Source organism: Pelobates fuscus, chromosome 12 (assembly GCF_036172605.1).
Source record: "Pelobates fuscus isolate aPelFus1 chromosome 12, aPelFus1.pri, whole genome shotgun sequence".
Lineage (NCBI taxonomy): Eukaryota > Metazoa > Chordata > Amphibia > Anura > Pelobatidae > Pelobates > Pelobates fuscus.
Genome location: NC_086328.1, coordinates 49,344,535 through 49,358,800, shown reverse-complemented (window position 1 = coordinate 49,358,800; position 14,266 = coordinate 49,344,535).

Genomic DNA, 14,266 nt, shown 5'->3' with positions numbered 1-14,266 from the left:
CGTTGGAAAACGTCACAGGAGGTGCAATACTGTTGCACATCCTTAGAAATTCCGGGCCAGAAGAAGGCATGAGTTAACCGGTACCAGGTACGTGTCATCCCTAGATGCCTGGACAAGGGGATATCGTGAGCAATTCTAAGTAGCTCCTGCCTATATTTCCGGGGAACTACTAGCTGTTTGGTTGTCACTGTGACTGACCCTCCTATTTCTCTCTCTGCGATGCGGTATAGTAGCCCTTTCTCCCATGTGTACCGCTCCCCCTCTAACCCTGCCTGGTCAGTGTGTACTCTGTCCCGGTATATCTGTAGGGTGGGGTCTGACTTCACCTCTGCCTCAAAGGTAGTTGGGGTATCCCAGGACATGTGTGTCATGTGGGGGTCATGGTCTCTTACCTGAGCCTCAGAGTGTATTGGTGGAGCTGTGGTGCGAGCCTGTTGCCGTGTAGTCACTGGATGGGCTTCCTGGTGTGGAGCCTGGGGTATAAAAGTGGAAGTCATCTGGCCCAAGTCATTCCCCAGTACAACATCCGCGGGTAAATTTTGCATGAGACTCACTTCCACAGTCCCCTCTCCCACACCCCAATCCAAATGCACCTTGGCAGTGGGTAGCCTGTACACTGCTCCCCCTGCCACTCGTACCGCCACTGATCCGCCAGTGTGGGTTGAACCTGGGACTAAATGAGGCGCTACCAAAGTTAGGGTGGCCCCGGAATCTCGGAGCCCTTGTACCTCCTTCCCCTCCAGGGTCACTAGTTGACGATGATGCTGTCTGTTGTCAGTGGCTCGGACCGACATCACCTCGTGAAGTACTCCTAGAGGTTCCTCGGTCTGAGTGCTCAATATTTCCTGGGTGGCCGGTGCTATTTGATAGTGATGAGCAGCGGCCCTTGGTGCCAAATTTTGTCGGACTTGGTTCCACGCTTGTCTGCTCCGGTTCTGAGTGCACTCTCGGGCAATATGTCCCCACTGTTTGCAGGTGTGACACTGGATATTAGCCCGGCCGTTGTATCGGGAGGGGGGTGGTGGATTACTTGGCGTTGATCTAGACAGTGGGACTGTGGGGCCGGTAGGCGTAAAATTACTGGGTGACCTGGTGGGTCGATTATAAGCCCTATTTAGGGGTCCGTGATGTCTCCGGGCATCAAAATGTTGGTCAGCTAGTCGGACCGCTTCCGTTAGGGTGAGAGGTTTTCGATCCCTCACCCATTCTTGGGCCTCCGGGGACAAACCATTAAAGAATTGTTCCAGCAGCATTAACTGCCTTAGTTCTTCCATAGTGGTGGCGTTGCTAGCTTGTATCCACCCTTGTGATGCTTGGTCCAGCTTGTGCACCCACTCTGCATGGGAATCTTTTTCTGGTTTTCGCAAGCCTCTGAACTTACGCCGGTATGCCTCTGGGGTAATAGCATACCTCTCTAAAATCGCCCTTTTTACTTTTGGGTAATCTTTGCTGTCCTCTCGGGGTACAGTGCGGTAGGCTTCCGCTGCCCTACCCGATAGTTTGCCTGCCAGTAGGGGTACCCATACAGCCGGTTCCAAGTCGTGCAGATCACACAGCCTCTCAAAATCTTGCAAATACCCGTTAATCTCATCTTTTTCTTCACAAAACACCTTAAATGCGTGATATGGGATTTGGGGTTTTACCTGTCCAAAAATGGAGGCAGTAACAGACCCTGCCCTGGACGGTGGTTCCGGTGTGCGGCTTGCCATCAGATAATCATGCACATCTGCCATCAGCACGGTCATTACTTCCATGGGTACTGGCTGCGGCAAAAACTCCATCCTGGTTCTCAGCTCTCTCTGGTATGGGGTCTCTTCCATGGCTGGTGGAGGTGTAGCGCTGCGGGCTCTGTCTCCCTCCATCAGTTCAGCGATCAGCAAAGCTTTGGATTTATTGCTGGCTATCTTACCCCTGGCTTCCAGTAGCTCTTTTAATGTCTGCCGTTTCAATACAGTATAATCAATCTCCATACGGATTGCCCTTTGCTTTCCTTGTTCGGTAGTTTCAGTTTACACGAACACCGCTTTTCGGCTGTAAGGTTGGATCCCGTCGCTTGCCACCAATTGTAGCGGAGTGCAATATTAGAATCCACGATCTCCGCTGGTATCCAGGACCGGTGCTAGGATTTTTAGTTACACAGGCGAAGAGGCATTTTGGTGCCCCCCACCCTCGTTTAAAATAAGGTTCATACAAACACAGAAATAATCATACAGAGACATACAGACACAGACAGAGACATACATGCATATAAAGACATACATACAGAGGCATACCGTCATACAGACACATACATACATACATACATAGACATACAGAAACATACATACAGAGACATACATACATAGACATACAGAAACATACATACAGAGACATCCAGGCATACAGACACATACATACATACAGAGACATACAGGCATACAAAGACATACACGCATACAGAAACATACCGTCATACAGACACATACATATATACAGGTATACAGAGACATACAGGCATACAGACACATACGTACAAAGACATACAGGCATACAGATACATACATTTGTACATACAGAGACATACAGGCATACAGACACATACATTTGTACATACAGAGACATACAGGCATACGGACACATACATTTGTACATACAGAGACATACAGGCATACAGAAACATACAGACACATACATTTTGTACAGACATACAGGCATACAGAGACATACAGGCATACAGAAACATACAGGCATACAGAAACATACATACAAAGCCATACAGGCATACAGAGGCCTACATACATACATACATACATACAGAGACATACACAATTACATACTTACATCAGTTCAATCTTGTCCCCTGGATGCATGCTGTCTGGCTCCTTGGAGTCCTGTCCTGCAGCCCAGCCCCATCACTGGCCGCCAGCCGCGCTGTGTGGTACACAGGGAGCAGGGATATGATGTCATTCATATCCTCGCCCCCTCCACACAGCCTGCGGCAGACACCAGGGTAGGTGCAGTGGCATACACATGACCCATGGGGCCCCAGTGCGCAAATTGATCCGTGCTCCCCCCCCCCTCTCGCGCTTACTTTGCGCGGGCCGGGGCCGCAACACATGGCGGCGGGCACCTGGTCGCAGGGGTTGCAGGGCCGTGACCCCTGCGACCGCGGTATGTACGCCAGTGCATGCAGATGCACACACAATTAATGGACCACTACAGACACCCAGATCACATCAGCTCAATGAATTGGGTGTCAGGTCCCTCTAGTTTTAACCCTGCAGCTGAAAACATAGCAGTTTCAGAGAAATTGCTATGTTTCACCGAGGGTTAATCCAGCCTCTAGTGGATGTCTCACTGACAGCCACTAGAGGAGCTTCCGCTATTCTAAAACACTGAACGTCCATAGGAAAGCATTGAGTAATGCTTTCCTATGGGCGGTTTGAATGCGTGCACGGCAAGGGCATTCGGAGCTGAGAGGCGGAGGAATCCCCAGCGCCAAGGGAGAAAGGTAAGTGCTGAAGACACACACACACTCTCACGAACAGATGCATACACACCAGCTAACGGACACACATTTACTGACAGACACACTCAGCGACAGACATACACACTCACTGACAAACACAGACTCACTAATACACACACAAACACACTCAGTAAGAGACACACAGTAACACAATCACTGACACTCACTGACACACTAGCAGACACACAGACACTCACTAGCAGACACACAGACACTCACTAGCAGACACACAGACACTCACTAGCAGACACACAGACACTCACTAGCAGACACACTCACTGACACTAGCAGACACACTCACTGACACTAGCAGACGCACACACTGACACTCACTAGCAGACGCACACACTGACACTCACTAGCAGACGCACACACTGACACTCACTAGCAGACGCACACACTGACACTCACTAGCAGACGCACACACTGACACTCACTAGCAGACGCACACACTGACACTCACTAGCAGACGCACACACTGACACTCACTAGCAGACGCACACACTGACACTCACTAGCAGACGCACACACTGACACTCACTAGCAGACGCACACACTGACACTCACTAGCAGACGCACACACTGACACTCACTAGCAGACGCGCACACACTCACTAGCAGACGCGCACACACTCACTAGCAGACGCGCACACTCACTGACGCTCTCTAGCAGACACACTCACTGACGCTCTCTAGCAGACACACTCACTGACGCTCACTAGCAGACACTCACTGACGCTCACTAGCAGACACTCACTGACGCTCACTAGCAGACACTCACTGACGCTCACTAGCAGACACTCACTGACGCTCACTAGCAGACACACACACTGACGCTCACTAGCAGACACACACACTGACGCTCACTAGCAGACACACACACTGACGCTCACTAGCAGACACACACACTGACGCTCACTAGCAGACACACACACTGGCGCTCACTAGCAGACACACACACTGACGCTCACTAGCAGACACACACTGACGCTCACTAGCAGACACACACACTGACGCTCACTAGCAGACACACACACTGACGCTCACTAGCAGACACACACACTGACGCTCACTAGCAGACACACACACTGACGCTCACTAGCAGACACACACACTGACGCTCACTAGCAGACACACACACTGACGCTCACTAGCAGACACACACACTGACGCTCACTAGCAGACACACACACTGACGCTCACTAGCAGACACACTCACTGACGCTCACTAGCAGACACACTCACTGACGCTCTCTAGCAGACACACTCACTGACGCTCTCTAGCAGACACACTCACTGACGCTCACTAGCAGACACACACACTGACGCTCACTAGCAGACACACACACTGACGCTCACTAGCAGACACACACACTGACGCTCACTAGCAGACACACACACTGACGCTCACTAGCAGACACACACACTGACGCTCACTAGCAGACACACACACACACACTAACACTCACACTAACACATGTTTTTTTTTTTTTTATTTAATCCCCCAGCCTCCTTACCTTTTTGGAGTGCTGAAGGGATTCCCTGGGGTCCAGTGGTGCTGCTGGGCTCCTGGGCTCCTTGGCTGGCTCCCTGGCTCCCTTGGTGGCTGGCTGGCTCCCTGGGTGGCTGGCTGGCTGACTCCCTTGGTGGCTGGCTGGCTGACTCCCGGGCGGGCGCGAGGGAGCACTCTCCCATGTGTGCTTCCTCTTCAGCTCCCTCGCGCACCGCGTAGGGATGCCGGCGCCGGAAGATGACGTCATCTTCCGGCTCCGGTATCAGTATACGGCGCGCGAGGGAGCTGAAGAGGAAGCACACATGGGAGAGTGCTCCCTCGCGCGCCCGCAGAACCGGGCGCTCGGCCACGCTACAACAGGTCGTCGGTTGGAGGGGAGCGCAGTGCGCTTCCCTCCTTCCGGTCAGCCTGATTTTGCGCCCCCAGGGCCGGTGCGCCCTAAGGCGGCCGCCTGGGCCGCCTTATGGTAGCGCCGGCCCTGCTGGTATCACAGGTAAATCCACAGTCAGCGTTAGGAAGCACGGCAATAACCCCAATCCTCCCAATAACCGGACGAAACACAGTATGGGAGTCAACTAACTCGCTTTATTCATAGACTTCCATATTTATGCAGTTCCCCATGCAAGGGGTTTCTGTACAGATATTACAGGGGTTTTCTCCCATCAGGCAGTATAATTATCCCAGCAGGCATTGCTGCACGAGAGGGATACTCCTACTAAAATGGACGGTTAAGTGGATTATCCCCTCGTGTAGCAAAGCTGACAATTCACATGAAAATCTATATTTTACACATTATTCATCACTTTTACACGAACCATCGAGTTTAACCATCGAGTCCAGCGGTGTTCGTATCATCGAGTAGCCGTTTTCAGTTCCAGGCACTCGACGACCGAACACCGCTGACGAGACAAAGGATCCAAGATGGCCGACCGCCGCATGGTCGGTAGTCGAACGATGGCCACCTAGGAGAGCCTTTAATTACCGATTGCAACATTGTTGCAATCGGTTAACGAGCGCCACACGACTCTAAGTGTGTGGTCCATCTGGGGAGCCCGTATTCGTTTGACGAACAGCCCGGATAGCCGCTGTTCGTCGAACGAAGTACTTGCATGCTTGTAGCTTACGGCTGCCAGCATGCGAACTACCATAGTACAGTACACACACAGCAAAATATACATAACACACAATACAGCCTACAGACAACCTTTCTACATTATAGTCCAGAAGTGGCTAGGTTTGCCACAGCGAGAATTTGTAGACATGACTCTAAGCTTATCCTTTGTAGAACACTTGCTACAGGCATTTTCTGACCTTGTTTTGGGGGACAATTGGATTGATGTATTATCACCCTTTTGCCCACCTCCTATTTTAAATAAATTCTAGCAAAACCTCGGAACTGTTCACTGAGAACATTTGTTCCCTTTTGAGAAAGAAGTAAACCATTTTTTTGTACAGTTTATTTACATTCCAAACAGAGCTACCATGAGAAATTAAGCCAAATCCTTGCTCCAGATACCAGGGGATAGCACTAATCGAGTATATCACTGACAGTCGAAACAGTAGGAGAGCGGCCGCCTCTCCTCCACACGGTCACTGGTAGGCCACAAAGCCTCGAGTCAGGGTTTCCAGTGGCGGGGAACTCCATGAAAGGGATCCCCAGCACCACCGGCATTACAGTCACCCATGATGCTTTGCTTTGCGTCCAGGTAAGGTGTTTGCTCGAGAATAATGTTAGTTTTAGGGTGCCATTCATGGGAGCTCAGGAAACACACGTCTGGACTCCTAAGTAGCCAGGCTCCGCCCCCTCACAAAACAATTACTTGGTCCCATTTCTGCCTACTAGCACCTGTGAACTAATGCATGCAACAATTAAATCAATGGAAATCCAATGGAAATCCAATGGAAATCAATTGAGCATCAAAAGAAGGTTATTAGTGTGAGGCATATACCATGCAAAGTATTTTATTTTTAGCCAATTAGACAGCAGCAAGTTAGCACATGCATTTTCAAATTCCCTGGTTTTTTAATTAGGTGGCAATGGTTTGTGATGGAGAGAAAGGAGAGAGAAAGGATGGGAGAGAGGGAGGTCAGGAGATTCCTAGGAGAGAAAATATATTGAGGACAAACACCAAAACAGGCACACAGTGTGCTAGAATCACTGGAAAGCAGTGTGAGTCTACATACAAAGAAAAAGAAAGGCTTAAATAATAATACATTCACTTTGTCAGTACCCCCAAACACTTTGGTACAGGTCAGGGTCATCAAACATAAGACCAGATGACTCCACAGTAAAGAATGTATAGAGCTCGCTACAACTTGGCATGCTAACTGGTTTGGTGTCCCCTGCCAGCGGGGTAACAAGACATTCTTGCACCACAAGCCTAATGGCCCATATGTCACTGCACTATACTATGCAAAGAGAGTGGCACTCAAGAGTCAGTGCGCCGCAGTTTTAGCTTCACCTGCCACCAGGACCAGAGCCAAGCAAAGAGCCAGACCACCACCACAGTTAGAAATGCACAAGAGTGTGTGTATCTGTGCATGTGGGAAGGTCAGGGTCTATGTCAGTTTGTGTGGATACAGGGTCTATGTCAGTATGTGTTAGTTTACAGAAGTTCAGGCTCTGTATCAATGTTTGTCAGTTTGTGGGGGTTCAGAGTCTGTGTCAGTGTGTGTCAATGTTTGTAGAGGGTTGGACTCAGTGTCAGTGTGTTTGTGTGTGTCAGTGTGGGATGGTCAGAGTCTCTGTGTATGACTCTGTGTATCTCGAATTATTGTTTGTTTTTGTCTGTGTCTGTCATTGTCAGTGTCATTCTCTGTGTCTTTGTCACTGTGTGCCCCTTTGTCTTTTTCAGTATTACATAGTTACATAGCTGAAAAGAGACTTGCGTCCATCAAGTTCAGCCTTCCTCACATGTGTTTTTGCTGTTGATCCAAAAGAAGGCAAAAAACCTAGTCTGAAATGCTTCCAATTTTGCAACTAACTTGGAAAAAAAAATCCTTCTTGACCCCAAAATAGCAGTCAGATGTCTCCTTGGATCAAGCAGCTATTACCCCACTAATTAGAAATTATAACCCTGTTATGTTATGTTTTTGCAAGTATTTGTCCAATTGCAGTTTAAACATCTGTATGGATTCTGATAAAACCACCTCTTCAGGCAGAGAATTCCATATCGTTATTGCTCTTAATGTAAAAAAAACTTTTCTTTGCCTTAGATGAAATCTCATTTCTTCCAGCATAAATGTGTGACCTTGTGTACTATGTATAGTCCTGTTTATGAATAGATTTCCAGATAATGGTTTGTACAGGCCTCGAATATATTTGTGTAATCATATCATATCCTCTCTGATGCGCCATTTTTCCAAACTAAAGAGAATTAAAATATTTAACCTTTTTTCGTAACTAAAATGCTCCATTCCTTTTATCAATTTTGTAGCTCGTCTCTGCACTTTTACTAGTGCCATGATATCCTTCTTTAGAACAGGTGCCCAAAATTGCACAGCATAATGACTTGAAGTTTGTCAGTTTCTCTGCATTTCTTTTTGTGTGTTTGTCATTGTCTTTCCCAGTGTCAGACTATGTCCTTTAGAGTCTCTGCCACCGTGTGTCTTTCAATTTGTCAGTTTATCTGCATCTCTGTCAGTGTCTCTGCATATCTTTCAGTGTGTGTGTGTGTTTCTATTAGTGTCTGTGTGTTTTTTTAATCTGTCGGTGTCTCTGCATCTCTTTCAGTGTCTTTGTTATTGTCTTTGCTTGTGTTTGTATGTGTCTGTGCAGGGGTCAAGTCCTGGGTAAAAAAGTGTGGAACTCACCAAACATCCACCCCACACCCCAAATATACACTTGTATGCATATATAAATGCGTGCACACACACACTGAAAGGTGCACACAAACACACACAGACACACACACACATACTCAGACACTCACAGACACATACACTCACTCACAGATGCACACACATACTCAGACACTCAAACAGTGGTGTGTTTTAATTTTGTGCTGCCCTACGCATGCATAAACCTGGGCACCAAAGGTGCACCTCTTCCTGATTAAGAACCTTTCCTCTTTAGACTCCACCTTTTCCTGCTCCTTTTAAAGGAATACTATAGTGCCAGGAAAACAAAGCTGCTTTCCTGGCACTATAATCCCCTATAGTGCCACCCTCCCTCGTGTCCTCCCCTCCCCCACTCGACACTGACCAATGAAAACCTTTTTTATACTGTAGATCACTGTAGATCAGGGTTCTCCAAACTCTGGCCCTCTAAATGATGCTGAACTACAACTCCCATGATTCTTTGAATTAAATAGATAGTCAAAGAATCATGGAACTTCTAGTACAGCAATATCTAGAGGGCCAGAGTTTGGAGAACCCTGCTGTAGATCATCACATTCATCCAATCATGTTTGTTGTATTGCACAATTTCATATCTCTTTTTTCTTTAGTCAAAGTTATAGCCTCAACTCTATTGCCATACGCACATTATTGCAACGTGACCTACCTGCTTTTTGAAAAGCATATTATTTCCCATACCAAAGAAATCTGGCAAACTTTTGTAATATGCAAAAATGTATTTTTCTCAACTCACATGTGATGTAGATATGACTATGGTACATTAATTCTCAGATCAATATAAAAGGGGTAGTTAGTTTATGTGTGAAAAGCCCAACAGTGATGCAATTGTATTCATTGTAATAGTTGGGAATGTAGTTTATACTTATGATAACTAGTATAACTTAGTACTTGTAGACAAAGCTACAAATAGACAAACAGAAAATCACATGGCTGTAATGCAATGTATTCAGCATGCAAACATGTCAAGTACAAATAGTACCCTCTATTGGGTGCAAAACCGGCCCCAACCCCTCTTTGATATTGCACAATCACCCCAGCAATCATTTACATATTTCAGTGCTAAGCTAAATATTGAAGCTCCAAATTTCTGATTCATAACAAAAAAAAACTGAAATTATACAAATAAAAAACAACAAATACAAACAAATGTTCAAAACAAAAACATAAAAGTTTATTCACTAATGAAAGAACTGGGAAAACAGTGTGTGGATTGGAAAAATGTGGTTAAAGTAGCCAAGTTTCAACCAAACTCTCATATTTACAAAAGGCCAATCAGTTATTTCAACTAAATCAGCACATGTCAATTGGAATAATCTGGTGTTGGGTTTAAAATTAGTAATTCTCATATTCACCAGGCATAATATGCTATATGCATAATAAGCTATTCAAATCCACAATATGTGTCAATTGACAGTACAAGCAGGGGTAGGTAACTCTCCAATCCACCACCCACTAATGACAAGTGGTGGTTCTAATATTAAATATTAAAAGGGATCTGTCACTAGTTCACCCAAGCCCCCACCTATTAGCTTAGCATCAGGGGAAATATTGTTGGGAGGGTGTGCCATTGAGCCATGCATCCAACAAGGTGTGTAAGCCCAGCTGTGCCAGAAGATCCACAGTAATGGCAACAATTCCTGGCCTATGCCCCTTTATCAATGTGGGCTTAGAGGGGTGTCTTCTATAATAACTAAATAGCTAAGGAGACTATTTGGACAAGTGTTGGCAAATCCACATAGGAATGTAGTCCTATTAAAGCTAGTAGCATACCATGTGGTTATTCCTAGTTGTAAGAAAAAGAAAAGAAAATGTATTCACAAATCCATCATTGTCACACAATATATAGATCAGGAGCCGTACTTTCCATTAAGAAAAATATCTCAATCCACTTAAATATTTATGTAATTATTGTACTTTTATTGAAAAATACATGTATGAAGCATGGCATGAGCAGACAATGGGGGAGTGCTGGATCAAAAATGAATATTGTGCCTTGGTGGTACTTCATCAGTGACTCGGATAATGAGTATATTATCACTGTAACTGGGATAGAAAGCCAATTTACATCTGCAGTGGTCATTGGACCAAAACCCCATCAACATTGGTACCCATGCCCTTAATCTGTAGAAATAAATTGTCATTTAACCTACTGAGGAAATGATAGGTTGTCCAGGAGGATTGGTAAGGGATTTACAGATTTTGAGATGTGAAAGATGGGGACTGTACATTGGGATGCCTAGATCGGATATGTTTCACTCTTCACTATATGACCTGAACGATACTTATGTTCTACAAGAGAAGCTCCTTAATAAATTGTGTCCTAATAAACTCAATGCTTATATCATAACTGTGCTACTCCAAGGGTTACAGTGTCCAATGTACCACATCTTAAGAATCTTCTGACACCCAATAAATTACATTTGGGAATTACAGGTGTAACCGTATAAGATATATTACTTTTGGGTATATGGTATTACTTGAGTCATAAGAAAACCAATTTCAGTAAATAGATCTTGATGCCATTAAAGTTACACTGCAAACTAGACTTGTGCATTTGTCTTCAGCCAAATTACAATTTATCTGAATTTGACCAATCAGCATGTGGTCAGAATGCCATAATTCTGAAATGTCATATGGACATATATCTGAACAAACGACTTGTGCAAGGGACCTATTTGATTTTATTCATGGTTCCTTGTTCCTTCGATGGCAAGATGAGTCAAGCCAAATTTTATTTTTGGATGAAATGATGGGGCCAAACCAAATTTTTTTGCTGTGCACAAGTCTACTGCACACTTTTTGTCTAATGCCTCTTGCATTTGGTTGTGATTATAATTCACTTTTTAGGGTGTGCTCATACACCCGTGGTCTGTACACATATGATTCCCTTATAGAACGCCATCAGTAGCAAGCTGCATACTAGGGTTTTTTCACTCTTATATCCATTCCCTATAATCCACCGCTAATCTTTAGCAAGAGTTACACAGTGCTTGATTAGAGTCACTTACATATCTGATGTTTTGGTTGTAGGTGCCTTGATTACACAGATCCACACTTGTTTATAAATATGTTTATTATTGAATGCATATGTGTAGAAATAAGGTGTATCAAAATATTAAATTGTTCTATCTTTTAATTGACATACATTTAACTTTTTTTTCTACTGATATACTGGACAATGCTTTCAATAATTTGCACAGCGTCACCCATACTTTTATAAATGCATCACATCCATTGGTATCAGGATTCCTAACAGTTATCTAAAGGTGAAATGCATTAGCATCAAGGATACTAGTATTTGATGTCACGTTACTATGACAATTCCAGCTTCCATTTCACTGCTTCCAAAATGCCAACCAGTGCTTGCTTTGCTATTGAATATCTTTACAGCTACTACAACAACTGTAGGCCACACATTGTCTTAGAACATCATGTCACAGCTACAGAAGCACAATATGGAGTTCTGGTTCTATATCCCAGACTGTGCATCTCTTCCATAGCCAGTATCGTTCACTGTGACTTTTACCAGACACAGCTATTGGTGCTTATGGTTAATTTATGGGCATTTGGTGGTACTATACAAATGTATTATTCAGTTTGTTGCACTTTGTGTGGTGATGGTGTGTTTTAGCTCATCTAGACATGATTGAACTACCCATTGCCTGTGAAATAGGTGCTTCTATGTTCTAGAAGAGGAGTGTATTGGCAAGGCCTATTTATGAGTTGTAAATATGGTCCAATAAGTGTAAGATTACTTCAAACATTAAAATCATGAATAAAAATACTCTGCAAGCTAAAGGAAACTATACTAAATACATGTAACTTGTTGCATCTGCTTACCTAGATACTTTATAACCCCTTTTGTACAAGTATTTATGAAATATTTTCTTTGTTAATGCTGAGAATTAAGTGGGGGGGTGGGGGGAGTGGGGGCAGGTTTAACGGAACTGTGCCACTGCTTACTAGATAAACATTGATCTGCAGGCAGCAAGGGAAATTAAGAAATAAATATTTCGATTTTATCTCCATAATACATTAGAGAAGAGTGTCAAGTCCAGCTTGGAATTCATATTTCTTTTATTTAGGTAGAATATTAGATAACAACTTGGGCCTCCATACATGTTAGTAAATTATTCTGATCATTCATTTTTTGTGGGGGTGGGGGATATTTGATTGTTTTAAACATTCTATGTTCTTATTCAGTTTTAATATGAAATTTGAGTTAGAGAAATATGTTGAGGCAAAGCACAAATACATAAGAAAAATGCAAATGTAACAACAACAAAAATGTCAGGGTTCCCTATTCGTCACATCTTAATTAGGAATCGCACAATGAATCATAGAATTTGCTATTCCTTTATCAATTCTCCACTATTTCTACTTTGGCAAATAAGGCCCTACAAAATTTCATATAAAGCAAGCACTCGAAAAAAAAACATTATAGATCATATCCAAAACATAAACAAATATTGTTTATTACAAGTAAGCTAGAAATACAAATCTATATTTTGATCTACACTACCCCCTCCCACCCTATAACCCACCCCTCCCCCCCCCCCCCCCCCCACTGCACACCAAAAAACAAAAACAAAAATGCAAACAATTCGCATCAAAAGAAAGGTGAAAGGATATATAAAATTGTGGACATCTGTAGATGGCACTACTGAAATTTCGTGTAGATGTTCATATTTGCAAATACATTTTGTGCGTATCAAAATCCTTTGATATATACGTTCGTGACACAGGGATGGTGCATCCATTAACATAAAATATTGGACAGGCCACAGATTTACTAAGATGCCCAATTGCCAGTATAGATACCGTTCAGCAAATAAATAAATAAAATAAAAAAGGAGTTTAAATAGTGTGACAGGAGTTCGCCTTATCAAATCGCTAGTTATTGAGAGGCAGAATGTCGTTCAAAGAGGGAATATCATTTCAAAGCACAGCTGTTGTTGGACACTTAGATATCCATTTCTATCAAAACTGCTGGGAATTTACCATTTTCATGCAACAATGCAAAACCTTCTCATTACCATCTCCTAAATATACATGAATAAAATGCACAATAATCCGAGCAGAGAGACTGCTCTTTTTTTTTGTCCAGCGAGAAACATATTTATCTTTTTCCAATATATGGTATTATAACATGGGTCCAGGATCTTGATCTCAAAGGCTGTATAAAATTATTTTACAAAAATTAGGAAATCCAACACTTGTGTTGAGTGCCATTTTGAGTTTCTCAAGTAGTGACATATCTATGAAAGACGTATGAAAGAGAATGAATAAAAAAATAAAAATAAAAAAAGAGTCATATCACATGGAAAAATCTCTGTGACCACAAAAAGGCCAACACTCATTAATTGTTAAATAGGCCAGAAACAAAT